Genomic DNA, 12,922 nt, shown 5'->3' with positions numbered 1-12,922 from the left:
ATGTTGAGTTGTTGGGCATGTATGAGTGTGCGTATCTCTATCCACATGTGCATGCGGTCTATGTGTGTTTACTCACCCTTATAAACATAAACAAACACACATAGAGACAGACATGTATAATAACACCACATGCACACATATGGAGATAGACTCACACATGCCTAGAGAATCACATCTACATGCACATTAAGATTTAAAAATCTCCACATGCACATAGATATACACACATACACATGTGCGCATGCATGTGTATATGGATACTTGAGCATGTGTGTGTGTAATTTTATGTGTAGATGCATGTGTGTCTATTTACGTGTAGATGTACTAATGTATGTACATGTGTGTGCTTGCACATATATGCATGCACACTTACATGTGTCAATTCTATGTTAGACTTATCCATTCATGATGTACATGTGTCAAATCTATGCTAGACTTATCCATTCATGATGTAAATGTGTCAGCTCTACGCTAGACTTATCCATTTGTGGCCTATGTACGACTATGATCTAATTGTGCATTACATACTTTCTCCATGCTCTTATGTTTATATCATCTACTTCTCTCCTGCTCTTCTTCTATTTATTCTTTGCTAGAATAGGAGAAACCACCCCTGGCACTTTCTATATATTTTTCGCTATAATCCCCTAAATCTTGATGTTCACACATCCAAATTGCCTTCTTTCTTTGAGAATATGATTAGAGAAACTTGCAATGTGGATATGTGGCTGAGTCCACCTTCGGAATATCTATACATATTCATCCTCATCGTTATGAATTCTTTCTCAAAGCTAATTAGGGTTTCTCCTTTTCATTGCAAGCTATTGCATCACAATAGCTCCCTTCCCTTCTTCTTCTTGTATGCCTTTCCACCATCGCCATTGCCATAGCTCCTTCTTCCTTTCTACCTTTGCAATTCCCATTTCCCTCTCTAAATTTCATATTTGTAAATCTCCATCACCATTGCTATGAATCACACCCCACAATTGGCATCCCTATAGCTTGTAATGGCCACCACAATCTAAATCACTTGCACTGCATTGCCATAGCTCCATCCCCCATAGCAGTAGCTAGAAGAGGCACTACCAATAGTAGCATAATGATGCAGCTAGCTGTACTAGTAGCTGGAGGAGCAAGAATGGTAACAACTTTGGGGCAATCTCACCCATCTCCTCCTCTACCCTCTCCATGGATTGACCATGAACCTGACCCCTTCCTCCATTCCTCTCCTCTTCTCCCCTCAATACATCATCGTCAAGCTCAATGGCGTTGCTAGTTAGTCTACTCTCTCCCCTAACCCTTCTTTTGGAGGAGTCTACACATATATATGTGTGTTTACTTAGGTGTCCATACACATCATGGTTTGTCTACACATATGCACATGTGTGTGTGTCTATACAAAGAGTGGGAGATAGAGATGTGTGTGTGGTGTACAAAGAGTGGAGCTAACTGTTCCTTATCTTTTGATTACATTGCGGCAAATATAACTCTAGCCAAGTATGTTAATCTCAATCTTCACATATGATCTTAGAAACTCAAAAGATGTACCTTCCTCGATGTCATGTGTATGTGTGTGTGTGTATGTATGGAAACCACTCACATATATTTGTATATTACCACATGCTCAAGTGTATGATGCTCGTGTGAGTGTACATGTCTAAGTCTACACATATATATGTGTGTTTACCTATGTATGCATACACATCATGGTGTGCCTACACATATGCACATGTTTGTGTGTCTATACAAAGAGTGGGAGATAGATATGTGTGTGTGGTGTACGAAGAGTGGAGCTAACTCTTCCTTATCTTTACATTGCTTTCGGACAAATATAACTCTACTTAAGTATGTCAGTTTCAATCTTCACATGTGATCTTAGAAACTCAAATGATGTATCTTCCTCGATGGCATCTCTCTCTCTCTCTCTCTCTCTCTCTCTATCACAAAACAACACACAATCCCTCTCAATCATAACTCTAAAAAGTAAAAATGTTTCATAGAACTCTAAAATTTTAAGACATATTTATTAGATTGGTGTATATTCAATGCATTTATTCTACTTTGAGGATAAACTCTCTCTGTCTCTGTCCCTGTCTCTCTCTCTCTCTCTCTCTCTCTCTCTCTCTCTCTCTATGTATGTATGTATGGAAACCACTCACATACATTTGTATATTATCACATATGTGCACATGCTCAAGTGCATGTATGCTTGTGTGAGTGTACATGTCTAAGTCTACACATATATATGTGTGCATACACGTCATGGTTTGTCTACACATATGCACGTGTGTGTGTGTCTATACAAAGAGTGGGAGGTAGATACGTGTGGTGTACGAAGAGTGGAGCGATGAAGCGGAGCTAAGTCTTCCTTATCTTTGTATTGCATTGGGGGGATATAACTCTACTCAAGTATGTCAAGAGTGGAGCGATGAAGCGGAGCTAAGTCTTCCTTATCTTTGTATTGCATTGGGGGAATATAACTCTACTCAAGTATGTCAATTTCAATCTTCACATATGATCTTAGAAACTCAAATGATGTATTTCCTCGATGTCATCTCTCAAGTCTACATCATTTGAGTTTCTAAGATCATATGTGAAGATTGAAATTGACATACTTGAGTAGAGTTATATTCCCCCAATGCAATACAAAGATAAGGAAGACTTAGCTCCGCTTCATCGCTCCACTCTTGACTCTACATATATTTGTTCATTTATTTATATTTATATATAAATATATCTATATATACATATATAGATATAAAGCTATATACATAATTTATTTATTTATATTTGTATATTTATATTTATATAAACATATAAATATAAATATAAATATATATAGATATAAAGCCGTATATATATATTGCCATGTGGTAGTCTCTCTCTGTCTCTCTGTCTCTCTCTCTCTCTCTCCCCCCCCCTTCTCCTAGCCCCGTCTCGCATGCTCCACGCATCATGTCTATTACCCTCTCAATGTGCCACATGTCTTTTCGCATCATGTGTCGTATGTGAGGTGTGCCTTCCACTATTGCCACATGTCATTTATGTCGCGCCTCTACGACCCGATCTCCTTCTCTAGTGTGTTCGTTGTGCACCATGTGGCAACCCCACATAGACCACGTGTCATATAGTGCCTCTGACTTTGCTCTGCACCTCTGGCAGTTCGCTTGACTCTGCTCTGCACCTCTAGCAGTTCCGTGCACATAACTGGCTGTGCTCTGGAGTCTGCCTTTGCCAGTTCACGCGTCTCTGCTCATGCGCCCCTACCAGTTCACGTGCCCTCTGCTCACGTGCCTCTACCAGTTCACGCGTCTCTGCTCACGTGCCCCTACCAATTCACGCGCCCTCTGCTCATGTGCCTCTACCAATTCACGTGCCTCTGCTCACACGCTGCCATCTATCAGTTCGCTTCTACTCTGCGCCTCTGCTCGAGTCTGCCTTTGCTCAATTGCTCAACGCTTACGTGTCGCACTACCATGTGTCATCAATGCAGGTCCTCGTACCACGTGTCCTTGTCTCGCGCGTTCGCTCCTCCGAACCTCCTCCAAGCTCTCCGAACCTATTGCGAACCTCCCTTCGCCTCTTTCCAAACCTCTAGAATTATGCCACGTCGAAACTTCTCCTTAAAGAATAGAGAGAAGAGAAGAGCAGCTCCTCGCGTCGCGCCAGACGTCGCGCCAGACGCTGGGGAGGTTGCTGAGACAGCAGGGGGCTTTGTGAAGCTGGATTTTCAAATTGTCTGCATCCTCCATTGGCTTCACAGCTTGCACTGTCCCCCTCTCCACCAATGGGAGAGGATCTTTCCTCCCAGCAGTCCAATGCTGGCCTGGAATCCCAATTTTCAAGCTCTCTTGGTTGGCATTGGACTCCCAGGGAGCCCGACTGAGCCAGCTCTCCAGCTCCATGGGGCTTCAAATAAATCGTCCCCTAGAGGCACTGGCTGGCGCAGGGAGGCCCTCTAAGGCTACCCAAGGCAGGCCAAAAAGAGTGCACAATTTTCAACACGAAAGCCCAAATGCACCAACCCCACCTTTGAGGAAATTCGGTCAAATGTCGAAATCTGGTAGAGAAAAACAGGCTATCTTTATCTTATATTTGATTGGTTGGGAACAATGTCAGGAATACGCTGTCCGTCGCCATCGCCGACCTTCAGCTGAAGTACGTCATGTTACGTGACAGATTCTGTACGTTCCTGCAGCGATCGTGATGTGTTTGGTCTCTCTTTCCGGCGAACGCAATCGTTAATTCGTGATTCGTGAATGATCAGACGTCAATTGATGTCTTTGGTTCCTGATGAGTAGTAGCGACTCGTGATTCTTTCGGTGTTGGCTAGCCTTTACGAATTTAAATGCACGCCTCAACGAGCAACTCACTTCTGAGGCCCGAGGCCTTCTCTCCTCCCATCGGGCGTTTGCTCAGTGCTGTCTCGCAGCGCTACAGTTCCGGCCGTGATCCTCGAAAATGGGCTCTCTCCTGCTGCTCACACTCTTTGCATCGCTCGTTCCACGATCCCAGGCCCTGCCCACATCTCTGCCGCCTTCCTTGTACGTGTTCGGAGCTTCCATGGTCGACTCCGGAACAAACGCCGTTGCTATGCCTCTCCGTTCAGCAGCAGAGTTTCCTCCTTACGGAATGGATTACTTCTCCAAGCCTGTGGGGCGCTGGAGCAACGGAAGAACTTTTATGGATCTTTTCTGTGAGTTGAGGAGCTTCTTGTCGACTTGGCTTATTCCTTCTTTACGCTCAAATTTTCTGATGGGCTCTATGGGGCGATCATGCAGCTCAAGAACTAGGCTACGGCTTGTTGCCTCCCTTCCTCAAATCTTTAGGCTCGGATTTCAGCCATGGGGTGAACTTCGCGTCTAGCGGTTCCACTGCCCAAAACTCGACGGCCGAAGGCGACGACAGCGGTGGCGTATTTTCGCTATTGGTTCAGGTCGAGCAGTTTCGGGAATTTCAAGACTATTTGCTATCCAGGCATCAAGGTAAAGGAATGCGAAGCATACTGGAATGAGAGAGAGAGAGAGAAAAGGAATCGAAGCATACTGGTAGGATAGAACGCGAAGCACTGTATGTGTTACTATGCCAGCTTGATTGGGAATCCGTAAGAGTTGGGCAATTGCTTACAAAGAAAAGAAGTCTATATCGTTAACTTGAAGTTTTTGCTGGGGGAGTCATATTCTGTTCCTATTTCAATGCATGATGCCCATGTCTTCAGTTGTCATGCATGCTTTAGTGCAATTTAGCAGGACTCGTAGTTTCCATATCCTGATGATTTTGTACTTCATTCGTTCTCAATGCAAACAGTCACAAAAATGCAGGTGCTCATCGGAATTTGCATGCCAAGGTTTTCTGCTTCACACTATGCCCTTTGAATGTCGATGTACTCTAGTATATGACGACTCCTCCCCTTAAGGCATTCGTATATGTACTATCTAGACAGTACAGTAACAGTACGAATATGCTAAGGGTCTGTTGATATCAGTCTGGGAGAAATACATGTATTTATTCGGTCCGTTTTCCCAATGTTCGCACAAACATGAAGTGATCCCTGCATTTTTAACAATTTGCACCGTCAGAATCTGTGTGAGTCTCCCAGACAAGTAAACATGCTGTTCTGGACCTTTGGCTTTTTGCAGCGGCTGCAAAGTTGCAAACTCAAAATGCAATTACTCAAATTTAAACTCAGTTTGCCCTCACACGCCGTGGCAATTAAGTGATCAGCGGTCTTTGAGGATCCATAAAACTCATTTAATGCTCTTACACGTTATGTCTGTGGTACGATGGGAATTAAGCATTGGAGGTCTTTGCTGCATGCTTCAACAAAAGTTTAAGCATTTTCAAGAAGGGCTAGGTCCACAAAAGCTGGAGGGCTCGTCTTTCATTGTGTACATTTAGAGCCAAATGCCCGTAATGTCATCCCTGAAGGATGTCTCTGAAATTGAACAGCTAGGAGATGGTTGATTTGATGTGGAGTCATTCGCTTGGTATACTCACCATAATTTGACCATTTTCCCGTTGACTATATTTTTGTAACTACCTACCTTTGTTCTTTTTTTTTTTGCAAAAAAGAGACTTCTATTAAGTAAGAAAGAAACTTGCTAGAGCAAGCTCTGTGCGGAAATACAACATGCTAAGCATGTAATAAAAAACACCTCAGAAGAATGAGGTAGAAAGAAACCAAGGCTGAGGCTGAAAATGCCAACTCAACCCTGTAGAAGTCTCAGCAAGGAAGGGAGAGTCTCTCCAATCCCTGAGAAAAGTAACTCTCCTGGAGGAGGCTGCTCGAGAGGATCCCTGCATGGTCGCCCATATGGCCATCAGAGTGTGTACCGTATCTGTCCAAGTTCTGGCCAAGATCTGAGAAGCGTGAACCTGAGAACCCTCCATAGCCTTAGTGCATTTGGCTCTGAAGAAACATCAAAGACTAGGGCATCCTCATGTGTGTTACATAAAGCAATCACCTGCAAAGGAATACCCGATCTGGAAAATGCCCCCATCCAGGTGGAACAAGTAATAGGCATGTCATCTGTGTCCACCCAATCCAAGGGCAAGGCTGCATCAATCTGTTGAACTCTCCCTGCACTCCCTCTGAGATTATGAACCACCTGGGCATGTCGGTCTGTAGGAAGCCTCTTGAAGGCTTTCCATGTTCCCACAGTAGATGCAGGGCCCCTCTCCCATCTGGGCCACTGCATGTAAAGAGAAGCCCCAAGTGGTCTGCCATGCTCATCCAAAATACTGTCGTTCCACGTGATAGGCTGCCTTTCAATCTCTTCATGTTGGACGGGGGAAATCTTGCGAAGAGTACTCCTGAAGCTAGCCCATGCTTTCAGGATAGCAACCATAAGAGGGGAAGAAGGAGATCTGAGGTGGGCTGTGGTGAAAACCCATCTGCTACCGTGTATCCAATCATCTCCTAAAGTGGGTGTGCGAGACTGTATGCATCTGATAAAAAAGTCCTTCCAAGGCTCTTGCCCTGGCATAAGTCCTCTCACAATGACCTTGCAGAGTAAGGCTCTGCACTGTAGATCCGGGTCGATGATATTCAAACCCCCTTCTCTTGTAGAAAGAATCAAGGTCTCCCTGGCTGTAACATCAGTTGTGCCATCTAGACCACTCCATAAAAAGTTTCGTATGGGCCTCTTGAGCTGAGTGATACAATCCCTAGAGTGGCACCAATAAGAGCATGCAAACCATGCTGTGGCTAGAAGAACCTGGTTAACCACCACCACTCTGGATGCCAAGTCAAGTTCGGTTGAGCTCTAGAAAAGGAGCTTTCTTCTGATGCTCTCCAACACCGGAGCAAATTGTTGTGAAGGAGAGATGCCCACCCCAACCTGGCAGCCCAAATATCTGAGGGAGACACCCCTTTGTACCCAAGTGAAACCAATATCATTACCCCAATCCAGGGTGTCATCATTGCAAATCCAAAAACCATTGGATTTATGCCAATTAATGTGTGCACCTACAGCCGTGCAAAATAAATCCAAGGCTGTCCGGAAGGAAGTGAGTGTCCTGGGGGAGGCATCCAAAAAAACAGCTGTGTCATCTGCCAACTCACTATCCAGGAGCTCTTCTTCCTAGCGGAGAGGAAGCCTCAGCCCATAAATATCAGCTTGAGATCTAAGGTAGATACTCATAGCTTCATCCACAAACAGAAAAAGGAAAGGGGCAAGAGGACATCCCTGGCAGACTGATCTACCGATCTGAAATCTGTCCCCTCTTACCCCCCCAATAAGCACCTGGCTATGGGCTGATCTGTAGAGAGAGGATACTCCTCTAATCCATGCATCTGAAAAACCAAAGCAAGATAGAGTACCCTCTAAAAAATATGAGTCTACTTTGTTGTAAGCTTTCTCAAAGTCCAAGAGTAGAATGGCCAACCTCTGGCGGCTCTGCATGGCCCATTCTGAGGCCTCCCAAAATGAGAATATTATCGAAAATGCTTCTGCCATGCACAAACCCTGTCTGCGTGTCATGAATCAAATCTGGAAGAAAAACCTGTAGCCGCAGACTGATGGCTTTCGCTAGAATCTTGTAAAAAGTGCCCAATAGAGTGATGGGTCTTTATTGTGACACTAGATTCCTATTACCATCCTTTGGGATGAGATGAATGAGACCATCTGTAAGTGAGTCAGGCATCTCACCAGAGTCCCACATGCCCTGCAGGGCTGATGTAATGTGATCACCAATCTGCTCCCAAAAAGTAATAAAAAAAGAAGGGGTAAGTCCATCCGAACCTGGGCACTTGCCCTTGTGAAGGGCAAGTAATGCAGTCTTGAATTCTGCAATGGTGAAAGGTGCATCAAGAGAAACATACATCTCATCCTTCACCAATACAGGGATACATTGCCAAATAACCTCTCTGGCATCATCTATGGCCTATGTGCTCGGATCTGCAATAAAAAGGGATGCAAAAAAATCTAAAGCTACACGCATGACGGCATCAAGATCTGATTGTAACACCCCGTCCGAGTCAACAAGCTGCGAGACACTATCTCTATTATGTCTGGGCCCATGAGTAGAGAAAAAGTGTTTGTTGACCCTACCACCTATCTAAATCCAAAAGGATTCCCGTGCATGAAAGGCATACTCTGCTCTCTGATCCAACAATATCTGTATATGAGCCCTTGCTGCAGCAAGGCGCTCCTGAATCCAAGCATCTGTGGTCCTCTTCTGCTCTTCTCTCTGAAGGGACGCTAACTGCTGCTGGCGTATACCAATCTCACGTCTCTTGGAATCAGCGACTGTATGATAATAGTCACTAATTCCGGATAAGGCTGCAGCAACCTGAGATGGGCGGACAACTTCACCTTGTATGTGAGAAACCCAAATCTGTAAAATATCCTCCGTGAGGCTCTCCTCTGCATAAAAAGCATCCGGAATCCTGACACTGGCAGAGCGTCCTCTCCGGCTCAAGAATCTGCAACACCACTGGAAAATGATCTGAGGTGGTAACCCCAGTAGAAATGCATACAGATCTGCCTCTATCAAGTCCCCAATCGTTTACATAAAATCTGTCAATACATGCATGGATGGGCATGTGTACTCTCCTGTTTGACCAAGAGTACAGGAGTGACTGTGGCATAACATGAAAGGCATCATCAAACCAAGTGTCCCTGCCACTGTACTGAAAGAGAGAGGCATCCTAGGCTGCCCTCTCCAAAGAATGAATTCCACCCTGTCTGCCTCCCTTTTTGTCTGATGGCAACTCAACCATGTTGAAATCGCCACTAATGATCCAAGAATCTGCAATGGGGGCCCAAGATAGTAACTCCTTCCAAAAGGAGACTCGCTCCCCTCTGTTGTTGGGGGCATACAGATTGAGAAGACCAAAATTACGCCCTTCAATCAACATAATGATCCATTGAGCTCTAGAGGGAGAGATAATACCATGACCAGCAACCAAGAGTAGAAAAATGACGGTTCTCCCGGCCGGTGGAAGTGGATGAAGATTGGCTGAGTGGGGATCCATTCGCCAATCGATGTGAAAAGGCCGATTCAAACACTGAAAAAGTTCCGTCCGTGAAACTACTGCCCAGGACGCCCTAGAACATGGGCGTTGGAGGAAGGAGAACAGGAGAGGATAGGAGAGAGGGGAAGAGGAGGAGAGGAGGCGGGGAGGCAGCAGCGGGGGGGAGGAGGGGGGCGGGGGGAGGCGGAGGGGAGCTGCGGGTTAGGAAGGGAGGGGGGGGGGAGGGGGCTGGCTGGGAGGGAGAGGGTGGGCGGGGGAGAGGAAAGGAGGGTGCGGGGCGCGGGGGAGGGGGCGGGTGGGAGAGCGGGCGAGGAGGCTGGCAAGGGGGAGAGGGAAGGCGGGTAGGCAGGCGGAGGGGGAGAGGGTGGCGGGGGAGAAGGAGGGAGGGGGCGGGGGTGGAGGGGGGGCGGGGGGGCTGGCGGGTGGAGGAGAGGGAGGGCGGGGAGGACGAAGGGGAGCGGGAGGGTGAGGGAGGAGGGAGAGGGGGTTGACGGGGAGGGAGAGGGGGCTGGCGGAGGGGGAGAGGGTGGGCGGGGGAGAAGGAGGGAGGGGGCGGGGGTGGAGGAGGGGGGTGGGGGGCCTGGCGGGTGGAGGAGAGGGAGGGAGGGGAGGAGGAAGGGGAGCGGGAGGGTGAGGGAGGGGGGAGAGGGGGTTGGCGGGGAGGGAGAGGGGCTGGCGGAGGGGGAGGGGGTGGACGGGGGAGAAGGAGGGAGGGGGCGGGGGTGGAGGAGGGGGGAGGGGGGGCTGGCAGGTGGAGGAGAGGGAGGGCGGGGAGGAGGAAGGGGAGCGGGAGGGTGAGGGAGAGGGGGCTGGCGAGGAGAGAGGGAGAGGGGGCTGGTGAGGGGAGGGAGAGGGGGGGACAGCGAGGGTGAGGGAGAGGGGGACGGGGCTGGCTGAGAGAGGAGAGAGAGGGGGGGGGCAGCAGAGCTCACGGGGAGAGGAGCAGCCTCAAAATCCCCGAGGGAGGCCTACCTTTGTTCTGAATAGGCCCTACTCATGTAAATTTGATGATGTATTCTTCAACACACCGAAGTAGGACCTAGGCTCAACAACAATGCAATCTGACGGTCAACTTGAATGTCACACTGACATACTTCTGCTTTGTGGATCAAAGGGTCTCTACAGAGATCTCAGCTGAAGCGACAATTTTCAGAATCTGTTTATTTCATCGAGACAGCTCACAATGATTACATCAAAGTTGCATTCAAGACAGCTGACTTTGATCCCCTGAATACAGTATAGCTACAATACCTGCAATGCGAGAAGCATTTCAGGTGAGTCTGGTTTCTTATAATTGGTTCATTTTGGTGGGATTGGATTAGTTAAACATGTCATTCTGGATTTCTTGCTCTCATTATTTACCAGACCAATCAAAACTCTTGTGGATTGCAGGCATTATACAGTTCAGGGGCAAGGCTTTTTTCTGATCATGAATGTCACACCACTTGGCTGTGCGCCATCTATATTAAGTAATCCGTATCGTACTACTAAAAGGGATGAATATGGATGCAAGGTTGACTATCTTGATCTCGTAAGCATGCATAATGAGCACCTCGAAGAGCTTCTAGGGCAGTTGCGTGTGGAATTACCAACAGCTGAATGGATCCTCTTCGAGGCTTACACCCTTAATTTGGATGGATACCACAATCCTTCAAAATATGGTACTTTTCAGACAGACCTTGCTCACTGTAATTTGATTCCTTTAAGATCAAAAGCATTTGTGTCCTTAAAAAATATTAGTTTTTAAATCAACACGACTAGAGATATTAACGAGGATACAGTGGATGTTGCGTTGTCCATCTTCCCAATCCTTAAAGGCTATTAACGATTTTGACAGAAAGTCAGGAGTGTCTTTGAACAAGAGGTAGAGGCTGTGTAGCTACAGCTGAGAAGACAAGACATCTATTACAAACAGCACGTGCAATATTTAAGAGACAAGACACCTATTAAAAATTACTAGTTAGAATTACAATTTTAAGTGAAATGTGTAACGCCTTAAAAGATTAGAGGGGATGAGCAATTCTCTTTAACTCAATTTCAAGTCCATACATTATGAGGGGAAATAACTTTTACTCAATTGTGAGTCCATACCATAGTCACCACAAAATGTGTTTCGGGCATCTGGAACATTTAGAAACTTTTGTGCCCAAAACGTTTCTAGGAAACTGGTGGAACTGTTAGTTTTTGGCGAAATCCCCAAAATTAGGATTTTTGGGTCCAAATTTAGGGCTTCTAGGTCAAAATTAGGGCTTTTGGTGAGGAGTTACAGCAGATGCGAGCAATGTATTGTGAACAATAAAATCTTTAGAATGCAAGTTCATGTGTATCGGACTTCAGTTTTCAGATTATATGTATTGTATCTATATTCTATATTTTACATATATTGATTATGCACGTTTCCAGGCAAAACCCCTTTGAGATTTTTGAAGCATTTCTATTTGAAACCCCGAAACCCATTTCTAGAAACATTTCCAGGAAAGTTTGTGTGTAATGTGCAGGGACTTACTGTGAGATCTACTGCACTATGCGGAAGCGTACTGGATAGATGTGTGCAAATAGAGAACTCAAGCACCAATGACACTTGAGATCTTTACTGTACACATGCTTATATTACAAATGCTGGCAACATGCTGAATGGCTGACTGTACATGACTGCAAATATGGATATGAATATGTATCATGCGGCTACTGCTGATGCTGGATGACTACTGGGGATGCTGGATGACTACTGCGGAAACAGGTCTGGAACTGCCTTGGCATGCTGCTGAAGATCTGCTCAATTTGGCGAGGCTATGGGACTGGTTTGCTGCAAGGAACAAGCTGCAACTAGGCGTGGAGGCAGGCTGGAACAACAGGGTAGAAGACCAGAAACTGAATGCTGCAAATGGGGACAAAGAGCCCTTTATATAGGGCCTGAGATGGACGACTAGAACAGCCAGTTGATTGACCAGGCTGGTCAGCTGTTTTTGAGTGACCTGGTTGGCCCTATGGGCCGACACTAGGCAACCAGGCTGGGCTATATAAAGCCATCTTTTGGGCCTCAAATAGTGTGCACTTTGGCACCTGTGCTGGCTCTGAATCCTTGCCCAAAAATTCACAAAATATGCTATGAATTTCTGACTGTGCAGCCAGGTGTCACTGCCATCTGTGCCTTGCACTGATGCATGTGACATTGTGTCCATCCCTCTCCACCTTCGCCTCCCCTTCCACCTTCCGCTCCACCTCCCCGCCTGCTCACCCTCCTGCCACCCACTTCGTCCCACCCTCCCTTCCCGACTCCACCTCCTTCTCTTCCCCTGCCTTCTTTTCATCGCCCTCCCACCCCCTTCACACCTTCACCCCCACCTCCTTTTCTGCCCCCTCCCGCCTCCTCTCCGCCCCCCCCCCCGGTGCTTCCTTCCCCCTCCGCCTCCCTTCCGCCCCCTTCCTGACCTCCCCCCCGCT

General features: G+C 46.7%; 1 pseudogene across 1 annotated transcript; it reads left to right on the top strand.

Annotated features, from left to right (window-relative positions):
- The first annotated feature begins 4,390 nt into the window (after nt 1-4,390).
- Nucleotides 4,391-11,404, top strand: LOC147883674 (GDSL esterase/lipase ENOD8-like; annotated as a pseudogene). Its single transcript, XR_015543821.1, has 4 exons — nt 4,391-4,696; nt 4,782-4,985; nt 10,593-10,752; nt 10,871-11,404. The product of XR_015543821.1 is annotated as a GDSL esterase/lipase ENOD8-like (transcript).
- Nucleotides 11,405-12,922: the final 1,518 nt, after the last annotated feature.

This window comes from Dipteris shenzhenensis, chromosome 28, assembly GCF_047967505.1.
Source record: "Dipteris shenzhenensis isolate YYH24624 ecotype China chromosome 28, Dip_SZ_1.0, whole genome shotgun sequence".
Classification (NCBI taxonomy): Eukaryota; Viridiplantae; Streptophyta; class Polypodiopsida; order Gleicheniales; family Dipteridaceae; genus Dipteris; species Dipteris shenzhenensis.
Note: the sequence above shows the minus strand (reverse complement) of the source record. Positions and strands in the feature narration are given on the sequence as shown.